General features: G+C 48.5%; 1 protein-coding gene across 1 annotated transcript in view; it reads right to left on the bottom strand.

Annotated features, from left to right (window-relative positions):
• LOC117051056 (neural-cadherin-like) overlaps positions 1–22301 on the bottom strand; it is a 187689-nt gene that overhangs the window by 60012 nt on the left and 105376 nt on the right. The window lies entirely within an intron of this gene.

Below are 22301 nucleotides of genomic sequence, written 5' to 3'. Positions count from 1 at the left end.
ACTTTTACAGCTCAGGACCACAATACCTCAAGGATCACCTCTCCCCATCTGAACCATCCTGGACCCTGTAGTCATCATCCAATCCTGTGCCCTGTTCTCACAGTGGCAGACCACGTGCCCCTGAAAACCACAAGCAAGCAGGACCTGAGCACAACTTTCCAGCTGTTAGCATGCAGGGGTCAAAACTTAACTTTAGTAAAATTGCTTCGATTGGTGGAATTGGAACTACTACTACAGGTGCCACATAATACCTGTTCTGCATTTGCAAGAACGCAATCCTTTAGTGTGGCAGCGCCTGCACTTTGGAACTCCCTGCCTATTGAGATCAAGCAATTGCCTTCGCTTTACTCTTTTCAGTGCCTGCTAAAAGCATTCTTGTTTAAATAAGCCTATCCAGATGCTTTAGAAAGTTGAGGTAGTATTTTAACTTTTTATGGCTCTGAATTTTTTCCTCGATTTCAGTGCTTTTATCTTTTTCTAAACCTCTTTGGGGTTTTGGGGTTGTTGTTGTTTTTTAAACAATCAAGTGGTGCATACATTTTATGAAATAAATAGTAAAATGAATCATTGCTCAGAAGCACACCTTTAATTGAAAGGTATTCAGACTGAGCCTTGGTATATTAAAGGATACACATTCTTGATAAGAAAGAGCCCTATAGCCCTAGCTAGAATCACAAAACTGCAGAGCTTGGAAGGAGTCCTAAGGATCATCTAGTACAACCCCCTGCATTGCAGGGACCACAGCTAAAAACGGAGAAACAAAAAAAAACAATGCTTGCCCCTTTGTGTTCAGATCAAAGCTGAGCTCTCAACTCTAGGTCCCAAGACCAAAAGTGAGGAGTAGGGAGTTGCAAAATCAATGCAACCTAAGATTTACCATTCTAAACATCAAAGACCATAGAGATAAAGGGTACAGGGGATAGTCTGGGAAGCTGGAGGTCCCCTGTTCTATCTGTCTTGACCCATGCAAACCCCTCTCAGCAAGTTGAGTTGCCTCCAAACTGCCAGTGGGAAGCCTGAGCGCAACAGCACTCTGCAGTTTCTTTCCCCACATTGCCTGGCATTCAGAGGTAGACTGTCCCTGGGCATGGAGGTTCTGCTGCCATAAAAAGAACTCCCGAAGAATTGGCCTGCTGGATGAGGCCAAGGCCTCTACTCATGTTTTCACGATGGACAGCCAGCTGCCCCAAAGGAGGGTCTGAGGGCTCAGCTGGCTATACGTAGCCCCACTCCTGAGCAAAGTTTGGAACGGAGGTAATTTAATGCCCCCCGTTATCTTAAGCCAGCCTAAATCCCGCTGGCTCCCTATACTTAGGATTGCTCTGCCTGTGGGTTGTACATCCAACCCCCTGAAGCAATTCCATCTGGCTCCTGGCAGTCCTTCTAAATTTTAATCAAAATGCAGTTCTCCAGGCAATTACACTCACCATAAAAAGAAAATGGTTTTTGCAAAAGTTGTGTCCGTGTATATGTGTGTGTGTGTGTGTGTGAGAGAGAGAGAGAGAGAGAGAGAGAGAGACCTTTACATCACGCTGGGATTTGTTTATAACATATACCTAATTTGCCCAGCCTCCTCTCCCCCCCCCAACTTCTTTTTGATGTAGCAATTTATTTTGCTATCAACAAAACAAGGGACTCATGGCCGCAGAGTAAACCAGTCAGTCTGAAAGCAGTTACTTCCAGGAACAAGCATATTTCCCCCCCCTCCCTCTCCCCCCCCCCGGGTAATCTGCCATTCATTCTCTGCTGCGGCTCCTGCAGATGACACGGAACTGGCAGAAAACATTAAAGAAAACTGATTTGCTCTGGAGAGAAGCAAGACTGTGGATTAGAGGCACTTCAAGAAGCTTAAACCGCACTTTGAGTCAGACTGTAGGGAAATAAAGATGGCAGCGATAGAAGCCACCACTGGAAGAGAGAGAGAGAGAGAGAGAGAGAGATCTCTTCCTGACAACATTAAAGTCCTCGTGCAGAATTCTTTTGGGCACAGAGAACTGGAGACAAGGCATCAAGATACACCGCTCCAAGTTCTATTAAATAAAAATTAGAGCACATTCCAGGAAGGCATAATCCCTGCTGAATAGGTTGTCTCATGCTAAGAACAGTCCCCAACACTTTGAAGACATCCATCTTAAAAAGATGGCTACACAACCAAAGAGGACTCGTTTCCCTTTGAAGTGTCTATATTTTATTCTTTACAGCAACAAGATGGGGAGAGGAGAGATATATGTAAGTAATAGTCCCCCAACAAAAGATACAAGTCGCATTTTTGGGAAAGGGCCAGCTCACTAGAGGGACAGTTGCTAGGAAAACAGGAAGCTGCCTTAGTCAGACCACTGGTCCATCTAACTCAGTATTGCATGCACTGGCTGGCAGCAGCTCTCCAGGGTTCCAGGCCAGATGTCTCTCCCAGCTTTATCTGGAGATGCTAGGAACATATGAAGGGTCCTTATACTCAGTCAGGCTTCTGGTCCATCTGGCTCAAGGTAGCCTGCGCTGTCTGGCAGCACCTCTCCAGGATATCAGACAAGGAGCATCTCTCCCAGTCCTACCTGCAGATTCCATCAGGGGACTGAACCTGGAACCTTCTGCATGCAAAGCAGATGCTCTACCACTGAGCCACAACCCTTCCCTTGAGCCAATCAGGTGCAGCAGAATAAGAAGAGCTGGGGAAACGAAAACTGGAGGCCTTGTCAAAGCATGGCATCCAACACCAAGCAGCTCAAACCGTGCAACAGCAAAGCTGACAGCATAGTCACAAAAGCCCTCCCTGCAATGCAGCCCAATTAATTTTAAAAAGGCATAGCACTAATGCTGCCACCTGAGACTGCATTGCTGGGATCAAAATATGATCATGTTCAGCTTGCGATGATCAGATGCATTAGGAAGTGAGCAGCATATTCCTCAACTGGATTTTTAATTTCCAGATATGGAATAAAGAGGGGGAAAAAAGAATAAATGTGCAATAAAAATATGATTGCATGGCTCTGTAAATCTTGGCACATATGTAGAAAGAGAAGCCTGGGACAAAAAGGGAAAAAATCAGGGGTGGGAGTAGACTGCTTTTTCTGAGGTTTTACTTTTAATATTTGTCCATCAGAAACACTTAAAATGTTAAGAACTAAGGGGAGGGGACTTAAGAGATTATTTCTCCTTTGGCACAAGTAAAACGTTTGTGTATATGGTTTTCCTCGCTCAAACCGTGAAGTATGAAGCACTGAGCCTACTTCTGAGTAAACATGCACAGGATTTCTCTGTACATTTCATAGACAAGCCAAATTATACAACTGTATGTGTTATCTAAGTTACAAATGATGCATTTTATGTTGTCGAAAGTGGGGTTAGGTTTTTCCAACTTCCCACAACATTTTCATTTTTGGGAGAATAGGAGGAAACAAGACTTTTACCCCTTAAAATGTAAAAAAAAATAAAAAAACTGGAAGTATTACATTTCTATGCACATGAACACAGCAATTCTAAATTCCATCAGCTGCCACTTCCACATGGCTACCTCTGATGGGGAGGCTGGACAGCAGAGCCCATTCCATTGGGCCGGTTGCCAAACTGCCTCCAGGGCTGCCTTCCAGAAGCTCATTCATTCCAAGTGCCTTCCCCAATCTACAGACACTGCAACTCCAACAGTGCTCTCACTGCCAGACGACAATGACGTTATTAGAGAACCATTGCATTTAACCAACTTGCCAGGTCATCACAGGAAACAAGGAATTCTGTGCAGGAAGCTGAGCCTGCAAGGAAGGAGGCTGCCCCTTGCTTCAGGTTCATGATAACCGTTTTCCTCCAGAACTGCCCTACCTGCCCATGCTTAGGGTGCAATTCCACCCAGTGGCTCTGTCATAAGAAAACAAACAAACAGGATGTGCTGAATGGGCACATCCACACTCTGACACACAAACACAAATAATGCAGAAGAAACAGCTTTAAAGAAGCGACCTCATTTCCTCAGGGCCATTACATCAGGGTTGGAGAGCCATATTCACTTGCAAAGGGCTGTATTCTAGTGGGCGTGGCCAGAGACAAAAGTACGCAGAGCTAAGGACATGGACCTTGCATACAGGCAACATTTCAGCAATGCAGAAGCCACAGGGCAAGCAAGAGGCATTATATCACAGTTTGAGAACAAATTCCAGGCAATATATGAACATGGAAAGGTTCTGTGATGGGATTTCCACCCACCCGCCCGCATGACATTCATAACCAGAGCAGTATGTCACGTGTAAGCCAGTCCCCAAAAAACATTCCCCACTGCATACACTCTTGGATGCAAAAGGGGTAAGTTTTCCGCGGCACTCCAGATTTAATAGTCACACCCCATTTGGCAACCAGTGTGGCTTGGAGGGTCAGCGCTTTGGAGACTGGGGTTCAAATGTCGACTCAGCCACAAAGCTCACCCTTAAGCCAGTCCTATCTCCCAACCTGACTTACTTTACAGTATTATGTAAGGATATAATTGGGATGGTGGGGGTGGGGAGAGAGCATCGAATCTGCCACTTGTCCCTTGGAAGAAAGGTGGGATGTGAGAATAAGTACATTTGCAATGAAACTTGGGACACTGTCGTTCTGCAATAAAATGCTATTCTCTAGAACTAAAATCCCAGGATTATTGGGGGGGGGGGCTGGAGAGGAGGCAGAGCTACAACAATTAAAATTACCTAAACTCATAATACAGAACTGCTTTCCTTACCTTATTGGGGGGGGGAATCTTCTGGCCCTCCCAGATGTTGTTGGATTCCAACCTCCCACCAGCCCCAGTCAGTAGTAAGGAACGAGGGGAGTTGTATTTGTGCAATACCTGGAGGGTCATAGGCACCCCAGCTCCATCTTAGTAGCTCAGAACTACGAGACTCTGCTTCCCTGCTGGAAGCTCAACCAAATCCATGCCATTTGGTCGGACAAACATTTTCCGAACACAGGAAATTTGGAGGCCGGCCCTACTGTTAGGCAGGACATCAGATGCTGATGGAAGGGATGGGCAGTATTCCCCTAAACAAGTCTGCTGGCCACAGGTGTTCCCTTAAGCAATTCCTCCTCAACCGACCTGCTGTTATTAAATGCTGTGGAGGTTGTGTTGCCAAGACCACCTCTACCTTAGGTAGCAAACTGCCTTGGGATAGTCCTGGGAAGTTTAATAACTGCTGGTTGCTTTGGGCAGTTCCAGAGAGGCATGATGCTAGATTTTCTATTGAGGAAGATGTGACAGGCCCTGTTGGCCTTTCAAAACACGCCAGAGTTTAGCTCAAAGAAGCCCCACCAATTCTAACCGGACTTAAAGGAGTTTAGGTTACTGCCTTAAAGCAGACTGGCTTTTTGCTGACAGGCAGAGAATTGCCATTACCCTGTGCAAAGGTGTTCCCACAATGGCGAGAAACCTATTAGGAATTAGGAACATCTTAAGGGGTGGAGGTGGTTTGAGAAACAGCAGCATCACGCACTAGGATGAAATACAGGATACATCTGCATTTTGGATAATGCTGTATGAACATGGATTAAAAACCCAACTCTGGGAAAGCAGCGAATGCAGACAGGGGGAGATGTGAAGACAGCCTAAGTGTGCCGTATGCATAACCCTAAATGCAAATGGACAGAGCTTTCTGGCCCCACATCACTGAGCCAGTGTGACATAGGCAAGACAGCATGCAGTAGTGGTTAAGGCCAGGTATGGGGAACCTCTGGGGCCATAGCTGTCAACTTTTCCCTTTTTTGAGGGAAATTCCCTTATTCCGAATAGGATTCCTTGCAAGAAAAGGGAAAAGTTGACAGCTATGCTGGGGGCCCTCCAGACGTTGCTCCCATGCCCTTCCTGGCCATCCCACCATTGGCCCCACTGATAGGAGTTCTGGTTAAACACCACCTGAAGGGTCACAGGGTGCCCCACCCCAATCTAGGACCTGGAAGGCTCAGGGTTCAAAGGCGATCACCACCTCAGGCCAGGTGCTATGAACTGCCCTCCTTAGATCTGGACTGGAAGCCAAAGTGGGCTGAATATCTCTGCTCCAACGCAGCAAGCACATGAAGGCAGGAAGCTGCCTGCACCCCCTGGGGGGGGGTTGATTTTCCCCGCTCTTTTTGCTCCGCTCCCCCGTCCCTTCGGAATTAGGCCTTTGCCCTCCCCGCCGTCGAGTCAGCGCCTACCTGTCCTGTCCTGGACGCGGCAGACGACCTCCCAGCGGGCCGCGACCTCACGGTCCAGGCCGCGGGCCAAGGTGAGTTCTCCGGTGTCGGCGTCCAAGCGGACGGGGGCCTCCCCGGCGGGGGGAGACACGAGCTGGAAGCGGGGCGCGGCGAAGCGGGCGGCGGGGCGGAGGCTGGCCAGGAGGGTGCCGGGCCGGGCGTCCTCGGGCAGCGCCAACGCCAGCGGAGGCTCCGGCGGGGGCAGGGCGCGTCGTCGTCTGAGCGGGGCGTCGTCGGGGGGCGGCAGCTGAACGGGCTCGGGCAGGACCTCGAGGTCGAGCGGGGCGCTGAGAAGGGCGGGCCGGCCGCGGTCGCGGGCGAAGAGGCGGAGCGGGAGCGGGGCGCGCAGGTGGAGCAGGGAGCGGACTAGGACAACGCGCCCGCTGCGCGGCACCACGAAGAAGTGGGCGCTGGGCGGGCGGGCGAAGTAGCGCAGCTCGGCGTTGGCGCCCGCATCAGCGTCCTGGGCCCGCGCCTGCCACACGGGCGCCCGCAGCGCCAGTGTCTCGGCTACCCGGAGCCGCCGCACCGACGACGACGCGGGCCCGAGGTTGGCGAAGCGGGGCGCGTTGTCGTTGGCGTCCAGCACGGCGATGCTGAGCGTGGCCAGCTCGGCGGGGGCAGCGCGGCGGTGGCAGCGCAGGGCCAGGCGCAGGGAGTAGCGCGGGCGGGCCTCGCGGTCCAGGGGCCGCCGGGTGCGCAGCCACACCTGTCCCGAGCGCGCCTGCAGCGCCGCCTGGAAGTGCCCGTGCGCCTCGCCCAGCAGCTCCAGCTGCCAGCGCCGCCCGCGCACCTTGGCGCACCACGGCTCCGGCCGCGCCAGCCGCGTCAGGGGGATGCTCAGGCCGCCCACCCGCGTCCCCGCCGGCCAGTTCTCCGGCACGTGGCCGTGGAAGGACGGGCGGCGGCGCCTCGAAGACGACCCCGCTGCCTCCGCGATGCTGCCGGCCAGAGCCCAGCCCAGCAGCAGGAACAGCAGCGGCAGCCGCGTCGGGGAGGCCATGGCGAGGGAGGAGGAGAAGGACCGCTTGTCCGCCGCCTCGCCCCCCGACGAATGGACGGCCGCCTCCAGCTCCGGCGCTACTGCGACTGCCGCGGCATGCTCCTCGGCGGCGGGCAAGCGCGGGGGGAAGGCGGGGCCAGCGCGCACGGACGGAGAGCCGGTTGGCTGGCGAGAGGGAAGAGCCTCTCGGGCAGGCCAATCTGCGCGCGAGAGAGAGGGTGGGCGGCAGGCGCCCAAGCTCCCGCGCTGCTTTCCGCACAGCGCCGCTCGCTCGCTTTGGGGCAACCCCGGCCCCTTGGGCGGGAGGGAGGTGGAGGGTGCCCTCCAGGCTCCGCCGGGGAGGAAAAGCCTGAAGGTCGCTTCACTGGCTCCGACGGCTGGGACCAGGAAGGCACGGGTGAGAGGCGTGCCGTCCTGAGCTGGCTGCGCAATCCCAGGGACTTTGCCCCCAACGCAATTCTTTTCTTCCCCGGGAGCAGCGCTGCCAGCTGCTCAGCGTTCATCAAAAGTGGCGCAGTTCGCTCGTATCAGGCTGGAGAACACCTGCTTCGAAAAGGACATCAGACCTGCTGCGTTTGAGGGACACCTTGGATACCTGCCCTGCTGGCTCCCCTCTTTACTGTCTCTCTTTCCGTGGGAAATCACCGTGATGCTAGCGCCAGAAGAAGCTACCTTATGGCAAGTGAGGCCACTGGTCCATCTAGCTCTGCATTGTCTACACTGTCTGTCAGTGGCTTCTCCAAGTGTTTCAGGCAAGGTGTATTCCCAGCCTTATCTGAGGATGCCACTGGGGTTTATTATTTTATTATATTTATTGGTGACTCTAGGTGACTTACAGTATATAAAGAAACAGATACATTAAACAAAAAGGCAATTGGATTTTTTTAAAAAAAACTGGATTGAACCAGGGATCGTCTTCATGCCAAGCAGATGCTCTGTCACTGAGCTACCACCCTTCCCCATAGTTTTGCATTTTGGGAATGTGTCTTATAAACCACCCTGGGTTTATTACTGAAGGGTGAAGTTGAAATATCTTGCACTGCAATACCTATAGTTCCTAGCTTTCATGTACTTCTGGGTTTCAGCCCTGCCAGGCACCCTGACCACCAGTCTCTGGATTCATGTCTTTTCAGAAGCAAATCCAATTGAGTTGAATGGGATTTACTCCCTCGTAAGAGTATGCACACTCACATACAATTAATTTATCACTGTCATATAATGATAAATTTGCACGTCTCTGTAAATCTGTGTTTTTTCCAGTCTAGCCTTTTCCACAAGCATTTTCACCAGAGGTGGGCGAGGGCCAGGAGAGGTAGTCTACACAAATTATTTTCTCTCTTTTTTTTTTAAAGTCTGTGTTTTTCCTTTCCTATTCAGCATATTCTGATTCCCTCTCTATGCTGCCCCTCCTTTCCTGTTTAAGAAAGCGAATAAATCCCATTCCTAGTTTCTAATAGGAATAATCCTCAAGCATGTCCAATTTAGCCCCTTCTCGCTGCCACCTGGAGGCTGCTGCTGTCTTTACAGCTAAAACCAATGAGCCACCCACCCCACCACACCACCACCCCCAAAAAAACACCATCCTTTCCCTCTCAGCTCTGCAGAAGGGCAAAGGCTGTCCCTGTCCAAGAATGGTCATAGCTGGCATGTTAGCTGCAGCTGGTCAGAGTCACTCCTATCCACTAAGGTTACCTGAGCCTCAAGAGACAAACTACCTGTTTCTTCATGAGGCCCCCTCTCAAAGCAAGTCAACCTCCTCATCTCATCTCCTGCTCTTCTTCCTCTTCATTGCTAAAACCATTTGCTCGCCAAGCAGATTGCCAGTTCGCAAACAGGCATTGTAGCCTACGACTCACCACCACTGCGATTGTCTGAGGCAGAGTGAGAGGCAGGTGAACAACAAAGCAGGTTTAGGGAGCTCTTGCCAGTGGCGCCCCTGTTTGGGTCTTGCACCCTCAGCGACTGCCCAACCTTTCTGACCCTTGGCACCAGCCCTGGTGCAAGCTGCTTTGGAGACCATTTTGTCAAAAGCTGAAGTGAATAAGCCACATTCATTTCTCCCATGTGTTTGAAATCCTAGCTAGCTCTTTTCCTCCCCTATGCCTTTTTAACAGAAAGACAGTCGGAAGCGTTTTGAGTTGTAAGTTTTGCCTTTTGTTTTAATTTCAGAACATCAGAGAAGTTCCAAGGAGCTTTTCGTAAACCTGTTTTGTCTACTTTAATTGAAGCAGTTTAATCCTGAAGACAAGCCCGTGGTTGGCCTGTGTTGTTTTGACTTGACTTGACGTCTTTGCTTATTTGCTGTACACATTAAACTCCCATCATACTCTTTTAAAAAAAAAAAAAATTCCCTTAGATTTACGGTAAGTCCCTGCCTTTGTTTGGATTTTGATTTCCAAACCTGGCTCGTGCATCCGTTGTCTAAATCATAAGCGTGACTCTCTCGCATGGAGCTATTAATAAATCACAAACAGAATTTTATATAAAATATTACTGAAGTGTTCCTTTAATAATGTTCTTGGCTTCTTAACACAGAAGCAGCTTCATCTGATTCCCTGACTGCCTGGGAAGAAAGAAATGGTTACATAACATCAAAGCAGGTCTTTGAGAAGGGGGACACACCAGTAAAAAAAAACCTCTGAGGGCTCTCAGCCCCTCCCTCCTTTTCAAAGTCACCTTTAAGTTGAGATGCTGAACTTTTGATAACAAGCTATTTTTGGAGAAGTTTTGCTCCTTTTCACTCTTGGTTGTGGCATCCAGAAATGTTTCCTGTCTGTCTGCTTCATACATTCATGTTCTGTATCTATATCAGGTGCAGGGAACCTCTGGCCAGGGGCAAATTTCAGCAGCGCCCAGTGCAAGACCAAAGTTTCACACACCCCTGCCACTTGCTTTCCGTTCTACATCATACTTGAGGCACCCCTAAGGCTCTGCACCCAGTGCAGCTGAACCACTTGCACTCCCCTAAATCCGCCTCTGTTCTGGCCCCACACAGAGACCTCCCTCTCTGGCACTGGTGGAGGAAGAGGAGTGCGGGGGGAGCGCACCGCCCCCAGCCGTGTGATCCTGGCAGGGTGCCATCGCGGCCGCCCCCCGCCCGTGCTGGGCGCCCGCAGGTGGCACGCCATGCCCCCAGGATGCACACCACACCCCTGCGGGTGGCACACCACGCCCCAGGACGCATGCCAGCCCCGCCCCCGCCTGCTCTCTGCCCTCCAGTGCTCTGCCACTGCTCTCTGGCCCTTGGAACTCTCCCCAGGCCACATCCCGTCTGGTTCTGCTCTACACCATAGGTGTTTTGCCTGACTGGGCTATGCCCTTAAACACACATAAATGCTTGTTGCTGGTCTGGATGGAGGATGAAGATGTGTGTAGAAACTGGCCTTTGGCATTTGTTGCTCCACCCACTATTTTTCCAGGACCTCACAGCTACGTTTCCCCAGTGGTGCCAATGCACACTAACTCCTCCCCTACCTTACAAGAGCCCTGTAAGGTTCTGTTTGTCTTCTGTTGCGGTGCCTGAGCATGAGGTGGAGGGAGTGATGCCCTGAGTGTGAGTTGAAGCTGGACTCCTTGGCCAACTCCTCTCAGCTGGCCTCTACAGTTCTTGGAACACAGTTGCAGGAATTTGGGGGATGTCACAGGCACTGGCTTATAGGTGCTTACCATGACCGGGTTTTTGACAATACATTGCTTAACCTTTCTTCCTCCTCCCAGAGCAGCAAAGGTGCATTTAGGCTAGCTTCAGTGCACATAAAAATGCTGCATTTGCCTCTGCCCTAAATTGTTGCCAGTGCAAATATTCTGGCGTAGCTGATTTGTGGATCTACAGTATCTGGCTGTAAGTATTACTCTAGCCCTAAACCATCGTAGCCCTTTTTCACTCTCCATTCCCCCTCCCACCGAGATTGCCAGATGCTTGCTATGACAAAGCCGCAAGGCCCTGTCATGAAAGATTAATTTAGGTCCCCAAATCATTGAATCTTTGTTCTTCATGAGTGACTTAGCAATTGATAATATTAAGACAGCTGTTAATTAACCATTAATCACATTCTTTCCCTGACACAGCATTTGGTTGTTTTTTTTCCCCAGATCACATTTCATTTTTGCTTATATAATTAGGACGAAACACAAAGGGGGTAATTTCTACATGCACCTAAACAAAATTGCAGGTGTGTAATGAGGGCTTCCTTGTCAAGGGTAAAGAAGGAATGTCCCTCACCTGTCCTGGCCCATTGTGCATCCTTGAATTCTGTCAGATGGCTTATGGCAAGCTGGCACAATATGACATGATACAAGGCAATATTTGCTTCTCCTTTGATCAAGAGCAGCGCTTGCCTCCAGTTAGAACATGCAGTAAAGGGCATCTCTCTGTGATTTTGCAGCAGCAGCAAGGATGAGTAGAAGTTGCAAGTGGTGGTTTGGCAACGCATGAGCGCTGTGGCTCAGAGGCCATATCGCTTAGCAAAGATGGAGCATGATCCAGTGGTCATCCTTTCCATTTTTAATCCTTGCTGCTTCGTTAATTGTGTATCCATTTGAATGGTGGAGCAACAACCAAAAATAAATAAATACTTTTATGACCTTCAAATATTAGCTGCTTGCTGTGTTCAGTTCTTTAAAACACACACACACACACACACACACACACACACACCCCTTATACTCCATGGCTTTAGTTGGGAAATTCTGGGGGGATTTTTGCCAGGGACTCACCGTGGCTGCAGGGACCCAGGTGGCGCTGTGGGTTAAACCACAGAAACTAGGGCTTGCTGATCAGAAGGTTGGCGGTTCGAATCCCTGCGACGGGGTGAGCTCCCATTGCTCGGTCCCTGCTCCTGCCAACCTAGCAGTTCGAAAGCATGTCAAAGTGCAAGTAGATAAATAGGTACCGCTCTGGCGGGAAGGTAAACAGCGTTTCCGTGCGCTGCTCTGGTTCGCCAGAAGCGGCTTGTCATGCTGGCCACATGACCCGGAAGCTGTACGCCAGCTCCCTTGGCCAGTAATGTGAGATGAGCGCCGCAACCCCAGAGTCGTCCGCGACTGGACCTAATGGTCAGGGGTCCCTTTACCTTTACCACCATGGCTGCAGCACCACAGAGAGCTCCAAGTGACTGACTCGCTTTAGCAAAGGCTGAGGGTGAAGTGGGGCCTTATGAGAGTCTTTGCATGTCGATATCCCTCCCATGAAATAAAGACACACGACACCGTAAAGTAAGGTTAAATGGAGAATAAAAGGCCACAAGTTTATTGGTTCCGGTTGTTGAGCGGTATTGGCTTTAGGCATTGGATCTAACTAGACTATATCCGACTCCAGTACGTCGTGCTGGCAGTCCAGGAAGGGATAACCACTGTTGGGGTGAGCCCTTGCTGCTGCACATCAGCTAAGGACACACCCCGTGATCACCGATCTGGGGCGTGCCTTAGGCCCTCACCACCCACGGCTTCGGACATGGACACGCCCCCCGGACTCCTTTACGAAGTACCCTTCAGCGCTTGGGGGGAGGTGCGGGCCCGTCCTCCCCCCCCACATCCTGACCTTCCTGACCTTATCCAATGCCTAACCGCCAAACCAAAGTTGTGACGAGTTGCTACGAGGTAGGCGAAAAAACCACAAGGCGGAGCCAATTTGCCAGGTGGAAAAATTCCTACCTGGCCCCTCAACGGCGACCAATCGTGATCCATAGCAAGGTCAATAAAACCTAACCTAAAAAGGGGAGGGTGGGAAGGGAAAGCTGGAGAGTTCGGGAGCCCAGGAGAAAGAGGGCGAGCTCTGGCTGCGTGCCCACTTAAATGCGGTGGGCACGCCCTAGCCGGCTGCGCCGGTTGGCCAGCCAGCTGGGCACCGCACCCAGAGCTCGCCCAATAGTGCCAGGGGATGCTGGCATCCCCTGAGCACGTGTAGGGCTCGTGATTCACTGCAACCCCCCCTCCTTTCTAAGGGCGGAAGGGGCTTTCTGCAGCTTACCATTCCCAAGTTCTACCACCTTGGCCTAAAGCACAGGTGGGGGAGCTGTGGCCCTCCAGGTGTTGCAGGACCCCAGTTGCCAACAGCTCCAGCCAGCATGACCAGTGGTCTATATTCATGCAGAGCTGCATCTTTCCCGCTCTGCAGTTTCAGAACATAAGAAGAACCAGCTGGATCAGGCCAAAAGGGGCCCACCTAGTTCAGCATCCTGTTCTCACAGTGTCTGAACAGATGCCTGTGGGAAACCCGTAAGCAGGATTCGAGCATAAGAGCACTCTGCCTTCCTGTAGTTTCCAGCAACTGGTCTTCAGAAGCACTGCCATCTCCAACTGTGGAGGCAGAGCATAGCCATTCTGGCTTAGCAGCCATCGATAGCCCTCTCCTCCTCCATGAATTTGTCTAATCCTCTTTTAAAGCCATCCAAGTAGTGATCATCCCTGGCTCCTGCTGTGGTGAGTTCCATGGGTTTACAATGCTTCCATCAAATCCTGAAGACGCACTTCTTTACTCTGACCCACCCCATCCTTCTGATTTCAAATTGTTTTATCAGATTTTTATACTGCGTATTTACACTGGCGTAAGTCGCTATGGAATCTGATGTAATAGATACAGTACAACAAGATTCATCACTCTAGGCTGAAAGGAGGTTAGTAGCAAAGCTTAGCTCACCTCTGCAGTCAAGTGGGAGGAAGAACACGCCTGCTAAATCCAACGTTGATGGGCTCTGGCTGGTTTACTAATGCAAGCTTGCTGAGCTCTCTCTGCATCCTTTAAAACTGTTGTTGAAAAGCAGGAGAGGTATAGAGGGAGAGGTGGGGGAAAGAGAGAGCCAAACTACATGTAAACTGGGTTAAGAGGAACCGCGCGGGGGGGGGGGGACAACACAAAATTCCTCCTTCAGAGTGCAGCAAAGAGTGCAGCAAAGAGATGACAAGAGAAGTCCATTAGAAGAATCCCAGCTTAGGTATTTGAAGTCGGGAGCATTTGCACTCCAGCAGACTGATGTATTAGGGTCACGTTGTGACATTTCCACTAAACTCTGAGGGGGTGGAGAATCAAAACAACACCAGCATTTTGGGGAATGGAGCGGGGGGCGGGGGCGGGATTTAGTACTGATGAAATTCGGGATGAAAGAATATCTGCCCTAATGTTGGTCTGGCAGTCACAAAGCTGGGCCTCTTGAGCCCCACAGCACATTGCCCCAAAGAGGAACAACCCCACTAAAACAAGAGGGGCAGAAGAGGATGACTTGCATGAAAGTGATTCGAGGCTGCTTTGTATTCACAGGTGCAAGCGAACCTGGAAAGGTTTACTAAGGGTTGCATCCAACTAAGAGCAAACCCAATGAAATTAGCGGACCTGTCATGTTCATTAACAGGACTACTCTTGAGCGGGGCTGACGTTGGATAATTCTAACTATAATTCTAACCTAAATGCAATACATCTCACTAGGGTAGCCAACTAGTAGCCATTGACAGCACTCTCCTCTTTTAAAGCCATCCAAGTTGGTGGCCATCACTGCCTCTTGTGGGAGGGAGTTCCACAGTTTAACTCTGCGCTGTGTGAAGAAGTGCTTTCTTTTGTCTGTTTTGAATAATCTTCCGACATTCAGCTTTATTGGATGTCCATGAGTTCCAGCGCTATAAGGAGAAAAAAAAACTTTCTCCATGCCATGCATAATTTTATAAACTTCTATTATGCCGCCGCTTCTCACCTTTTCTCCAAACTAATCTTCTTGCAGCTGCTGAAGAAATACCTTTTATAGTCTCTTGCCCTAATCTAAAAGACAGGACACAAAAGGGGGAAAAAGGGGTTGTGAGGGAGGAAGAAAAATGAAAGATTGCCATGCTCTTGTAATACCAGCCGGAATGGGAACAGCTCAAGGAGGAGGGAAGAGAGAGAGAGCTGAGCTGATAGAAAAACCCTGCAGTCCATCGCTATTGCCCAGTGGGAGAATGAACACTCCCCTTGAGATAATAAGCTTGACAACATCTAGACTGTACGTATTTCAGTGCTTATTTTTACCTGTGTGATTGACAAAAACACCTTTTATGTCAGACTGCCATGCTCCTGGATTTCCAGCACCCTTGCAAATTACACTTGGATGTGTTTCAAGTCTTCCTCTTGAAGTTGAGGCTTGTCTACCCAGACTGGGTGGCAGAAGAAGCCATTAGAGGGTGTGCTAATTTGGGAAGGCACTTTTATACTTACGATGTGAATTAGCATGTACGTCACCCCCAAGTGACACAGTGCCTATCACTGCAAAGATCTATGTTTAGTGAATAATAGGGGCCCACCCATAACCCTAAAGTATCAGCGCTACACTATGCAGCCTGTATTTTATGTCAGGTTCACATACTTAAGTTTGCTGTTCTAGCCAAAGGTCATGACAAACAAGTATCGGGCAACAGCATTAATAAAATAATATTTAGCATAAAAATCCATAATATAAAAAAATACATTTCAGAGTTCCTGAGCATTAAAACAGTTTCCTTTATGCATCTCCGACAGCTCCAATTCTAATATTATTTTTCTTTTAAAAAATCCAATTTGCCAACATCCATGATGTAAGTTACCAGAGACACCAACAAACTCAAATTCAGCTTGATCACAGATTAAACCTCCAAATCACCACAACAATTTATAGCAATTTTATCTAACTCCTTTTTCCAGATTTCTCTTTTCTTTTCTCTTTCTTTCTTTCTTTCTGCAGCTGATGCATAGAGGGCCACTCTGTGTGTTACAAATCCAATTGCTATTTTTCTAGAAAAAGAGGTACCGGAACATGTGGCAATGGTGCCCACCTGATAGGTGCTGGAACTGAGTTCCAGTGAGCTCCAGCTGAAAAAAAGCCCTGTGCAAATCTATTGTTGTCACTCAAAAGAAACCAGGCCATTTCTGCCAGGATGTGCCTGCTTCCTTGCTTGCTTGCATGAACAAAGGTTTCAGAAACTAGTCTCTTGGATCTCTATATAAGGGGCATGCTAACGGATAATAAATGATGTCTTCCACCTGAGGTTGACCACAACCTGTCTGAGTATGGGACCATGTTGTAGCAGCCATCCAATACTGCAATGGGCATCACTTGCAAACACAGCTCAATAAAGGCAGTTCTTAAGGAAACTGGTGAGCACTTTGTCAGATAACTAGCTCTAAAATGCTCCACTTTCGAGAGTGGATACCAAGGGGGAAATCTGGATTTTCCTAATTACTGTAGTTGTAAGTCCCTTGTGAATTCTACCCAGAAGAACCAATTCTTTAGCTGACACTTACTCAAAGTCAAAACAGAGCTCAGTTCTGGAAGTATTTTAAGTCTGGAATCAAACAGCTCCAGAGCAATGAAAACACTTGCTGATATTTTAATGGGGCTTAACATCCTTATTTAGAAGTTAGGAACCCAAGTATTTTCAGAGGGGTGACATAGCACTTGAGCCAAATTACCGGTCTTTATTGCCTTTTAAAGAACACATTTTCCCAGGCTTGAAGCCAGTTGGGAGGGATGCTAAGGGCACGCTATGACTGAATTCCAAAGAGGGGCCATATCTCAGTGGTGGAGGATGTACTTGGGACTGCAAAAGGCACTGCAATCACATCTCCGATATCTACAGATAAAAATGATTGGTAGTAGCAGGTGATCTGGATCCCCCAGCTAGGGCTGGCTGCAGGTTTGGCATTTGGGAGGGGTGTGTGCCCCCCGGCAGGTGCACTGCTACATACCTAAAATACTTGAGACATAAACTCATCACACAAATCTGCACATCATTTGCAAATATATCTGTATGCTTACCCTAATTACAAGCGTGTGTGTGTGTGTGTGTTGTGTGTGTGTGTAGACAACTCAAAGAACAACAAATATTACAAAAAGTGTCTTCAGGATATGGCAGAAACAGTTAAGCTATGGAACTCACTCCCGCAGGAGGCAGTGAGGGTCACCAACCTAGATGGCTTTAAAAGAGGAGTAGACAAATTCACGAAGGAGAATGAGGATAGCGGCAGCTACTTGCCACAATGGCTATGCCTTCATGGTCCGAGGCAGCAATGTTTCTGAAAAACAGTTGCTGGAAACCACAGGATGAGAGTGCTCTTGTGCTCAAATCCTGTTTGGGGGCTTCCTTCTGCAGGGGCATCTGCTCAGCCACTATGAGAACAGGATGCTGGACTAGATGGGCCATTGACCTGATCCAGTAGGCTCTCCTTATATTCTCATTTGTAAAATACCAAGTGAGATTGTATTATTGCACGCCACCTGAATCTCTTGAGTGGTGCAAGATTCCAGGTGTTCCAGGCACTTACCCAGGGTACGTCTTTCCTATTGGACATGAGGGACAGCAGATTTGTATGGTTTATTTACACATATATACAACCTGAGCCTACGAGGGAGGGGTTCGCAGCATCAACACCCCAAAAGCGCCTTGTTACTGGGTCCAAGAATTTAGGCGTGTCTAGAACCCACAAATGCATAACAGTATGTTCAGCTCATCCTTCCAGAACTGTTGCAGCAAGGATAACTAAAAAGTACTGAGGCAAAGTGCTTTAAACAGGGGGGGGGAAATCAGAGGAGGAAAAAAGCTGTATAAATGCTGAACACTATGATGATTAGCTTGAATCCTTGATGGTCGACAGCTCCCATATATGTGCTGGCGACGCTCGGTACATATGTCTCGCTGACCCACATGTGTTTCCAAGATATTAAACACAAGCTGCTCTTGATGAGCACTCCTACGGTGACAGAGAAGGAGCTAAACTATCGGATAAAGCAGCTTGGCTTTCATTCAAAGATGAAGCGGCTGCTCTAAATCTGTAATTCTGTCTGGGTGTTTGCAAGCAAGAGCAATTCAGCAGCACACACTTACACTATCTGAGAAGCAGCAGAAAGCACTCGTTGTGTGCATCCCTTCCCTATTCTGCCCATAGCCCCATATCCTGCATCCTGCCTGCCATGGATGCTTTGGGAGATGATCAGGAGTCATACCAGAGCCAGTTAAGAGCACACACACTGCATGGTGTCTGTAATAGCACGGGGAGGCGTTGATCTCCAGCCTCTGAACACATGATTAAGTCCAGCCTGGCCACCTCTTTGCTCCCCCCTACTCCAGATTTCCAAGCATCTGTTGAGAGGTGGTAATGCTGCGCTTAGCGGCAAGGTCGGAGGCCACAGATGACCAGCATTTCGTACAGTTGCAGGAGGCATATGGTGAGCTTGTAATTGGTTGCTGCAGGGATCCCAGTTGTCTGAATCTAGCTTGTGAAGGCATATCTCTGTTGTTGTTGTTGTTGTTGATGATGATGATGTTAATATTAATATCATCATCACCATGGTCAATATTAATTTTCTATCCTGCCCTTCCTCCCAGAGCAGCCCAGAGCTAAAAACACTAAACAATATAACTAAAGGTAAAGCAACAGGTTACATGAAACTTTCAAAAACAGTTAAAGACACCTGAAATTACTGAGAACATCTAAAGCACGTAAAACAGTCACATATTCTTACAGCTGATAATTTCTAGATCATGGGGAGCAGCATCTCCCAGTCATTCAATGCCTGGGTGTAACATTTTTAAATTCCTCCTGAGTAAAGAAGGGGCCACACACACCTCACTGGGGAAGGCACTCCTCAAAAGGGGAGCCACCACAAAGAAGTCCCAGTTGTGGGTCAGCACCCAGAGTCAATCTGCTAGTTGTAGCATCTGAGATGGTTGATACTGGGGGAGGCACTCTTTTAAGTTCTTGGGTCCCAAGCTGTTAAGTTCTTGGGTTGGCAAGTGATAACACCTTGAACTGGACCTGGTGGCTCACTGGCTAGCAGTACAGAGCTTTCAGGACTGGTAACACATGGGAGCTTGGGAGAAGATACTCTCAGACGCTCATCCAATACTCGGCATTCAAGCACAGTGGGTTAACTGTGCACTGTCCCCTCAAACACAGCTGAGCCTCCCCTCTCCCAATCCCCAAATATGTGAGCATTGGATCACTTCCAGGCTGAAGGGTCCATAGAGGAAGCCTTGTCTGAGAACCCCCAAAATCCTGTTGCTGGGTTTATCTTTTAAAGCAGGGGTGAGAAGCCCAGCTATTGCTAGGCTCACATCTGCCCCAGCCAACATGACCAATGGTCATGTGCAGTTCATAAGGCAGAAACAGTGACAAGCTTTAAAGTCCCATCTACTTAAGCAGGCATTCCCAGGCTTGTGAAATCCATCACATTCTGTTTTATTATTTATTGATATTTAACTGAATGTTTTATTGATAGCTCCTCTGTTTGTACTGATGTATTTTGTTGTTGTTGTTGTTTGGTTTTAAATGTTGTATGTACACTTTTCTTTTTCAAATTATCTTACTGTGCTTTATGTAAACTGGTTAGGGATTTTGCATATTAAGTGGTATATGAATATGATTACAGTATACTGATGCTGAATGAGGAAGCCTGTCAAGGTGTCTGCCAAGATAGTTAATATGGAGCCTCCATTTCCAGGACCACTATACCTCTGAATGTCATAAACTGGGAGCATGATAGGGTAAGTCTGAAAGCTGCTCTGTGCTGAGTTCATCAAGTTGCATATTGTCTGTATACAGACTGAATGCAGCTCTCTAGGCTTCAGAGTTCAGGCAGGAAGTAGTCTTTTTTCTGAGCCCTTCGGCGATGGCTGAAGGGCTGCTGAGTCTGTGTCCTGCTTGTCTGATGCTTCCTGGAGGCATCTGCCAGCCATGGCTGGGAAAGAGACTGCTGGAGAAGATGGACTGTCGGTCTGATCCAGCAGGGTCTCTTCTCCTGTGACATCTGTCTTCCAAAATCCATCCCGCAGTTCTTCATTGGTGTTGACCTTCTTGTGACATTAAAAGTGATGTCCTTCAGAGGCTCCCAGCTAATAGGCTCACTCAAGTCAAACTTGTTTAGATGCAGTCCTTTAAATAAAGAAATAAAGTCTGTAAGAAAGAAGAAGAAGAAAAAAAAACCCAAATGCCAAGGAAGACACGCTGAGCCACAATTCTGGAACGAAACACTCAGATTACTGCGGCATTTTCAAGGAGAATCAAAGCATATGGTGGCATAATGGAGCATGAATTTACAGCGGCAAAGATGTACGCTACAGATTAAAGCTTCATCTGGGAGGACAGAACTGCTGCGCAGCAGAAAACTCCTGGCTCTTGCCTTTGCTCCTGCCTGTATCAGACAGACAAATACAGTAATGATTTTGGTAGAGCGAGGGCTCCCTCTGTTGGGAATAAGATTGTGCTCTTATTTATCCACCCCTCCCCAATCCTTTAAGAACACAAAAAGAGCCCTGAAGTTAGATCAGGCCAAAAGGGGCCCATCCAGTCCAGCATCCAGTTCTCACAGTGGCCAACCAGATGCCTGCGGGAAACATGAAAGCAGGATCCAAGTACAAGATCACTTCCCCCACCTGTGGCTTCCAGCAACTAGATTCAGAAGCATTTACTGCCACCCTCATGACTAATGACCACTGACCAGGTCTCTTAACCTAACCTGCCCATTTAATGCAGCATCCAGGTCTGCAAGCAGGACCTGAGCACAACAGCCACTCTCCCCTCCAGGGGCTTCCACCAACTGGTGTTCAGAAGCATGCTGACTCTTGACAGTGGAGGTTGTTGTTAAGTCGTTTAGTCGTGTCCAACTCTTCGTGACCCCATAGACCAGAGCACGCTAGGCACTCCTGTCTTCCACTGCCTCCCACAGTTTGGTCAAACTCATGTTAGTAGCTTCGAGAACACTGTCCAACCATCTCATCCTCTGTCGTCCCCTTCTCCTTGTGCCCTCCATCTTTCCCAACATCAGGGTCTTTTCTAGGGAGTCTTCTCTTCTCATGAGGTGGCCAAAGTACTGGAGCCTCAACTTCAGGATCTGTCCTTCTAGTGAGCACTCAGAGCTGATTTCTTTGAGAATGGATAGGTTTGATCTTCTTGCAGTCCATGGGACTCTCAAGAGTCTCCTCCAGCACCATAATTCAAAAGCATCAATTCTTCGGTGATCAGCCTTCTTTATGGTCCAGCTTTCACTTCCGTACATCACTACTGGGAAAACTATAGCTTTAACTATACATACCTTTGTTGGCAAGGTGATGTCTCTGCTTTTTAAGATGCTCTCTAGGTTTGTCATTGCTTTTCTCCCAAGAAGCAGGCGTCTCTTAGAACATAGCCATTGTGGATCCTAGCCATAGAAAGCCTAATCCAGTGTTTCCCAAAACATGGGTCTTCATCTGTCTTTGGACTACAGTTCCCATCATCCCTGACCGCTAGTCCTGTTAGCTAGGGATGGTGGGAGTTGTAGTCCAAAAAAACAGCGGGAGATCCAAGTATGGGAAACACTGAATCCTTAGTGGCAATGAATGAACATAAGAAAAGACCTGAAGCTGCATTTGGCTGAAGGGAGCTCATCTAGTCCAGCATCATCTCCTCATAGTGGCCAATCAAACACCCACTATGGAAAGCCCATAAGCAGGACCCAAGCACAACAGCACTCTTCCCCTCTTTTTGGATCCCCAACAACTGACATTCAAAGGCAAAAGGCCTCCAACAAGAAATGTGCTTGTCCTATCAGTCTTAAGGGCTTAACCATACATGCACAGCTCCCAAAAAAAGAGGAAGTTCGTCAATTAAAAGGAGAGCTAATAATAGGACACAAATTTGTATAAAACTTACATATGTTTATACATTTTCTCTACGTCCCCCCACTGTTGCAACTCGAGCTCTCGGGATTTCCCTCCTTCCTTCACTGGAGATTTTTAAGCAAGAGGTTGTATGCCCATCTACCAGGGATGATTGAGCTGGTGATTCCTGCAGGGGGTTAGACTAAATTACCCTTAGGGGTCCCATCTAACTCTTCAATTCTATGATTTTACGACATGTATATGTCAGTTTGCATTTCTTTGTACAGAAAGTATTGATCTAATGTGTAGAGGTTTTACCTATTCTAATTAATTCAAGAGGGTTCTGGAAGTTTCTCTGTGTGAAAGAAACAAGCAGAAGGTTCATGATGTTTGGGTTATACCTTCAGAGAAGCTGAGTACAACTGGCTTAAACTGGTTCTCTTATCTCTTTCTGTGAAGGTCATGCTGACTATAATAATAGGCCAGGAGGAGCCTGGGTTTCACTTCTTTCTTTCTTTCTTTCCTTCTGGTGTGGTGT

The sequence above is a fragment of the Lacerta agilis genome, chromosome 8 (genome assembly GCF_009819535.1).
Source record: "Lacerta agilis isolate rLacAgi1 chromosome 8, rLacAgi1.pri, whole genome shotgun sequence".
NCBI lineage: Eukaryota > Metazoa > Chordata > Lepidosauria > Squamata > Lacertidae > Lacerta > Lacerta agilis.
This window is presented reverse-complemented; position numbering and strand designations above follow the sequence as displayed.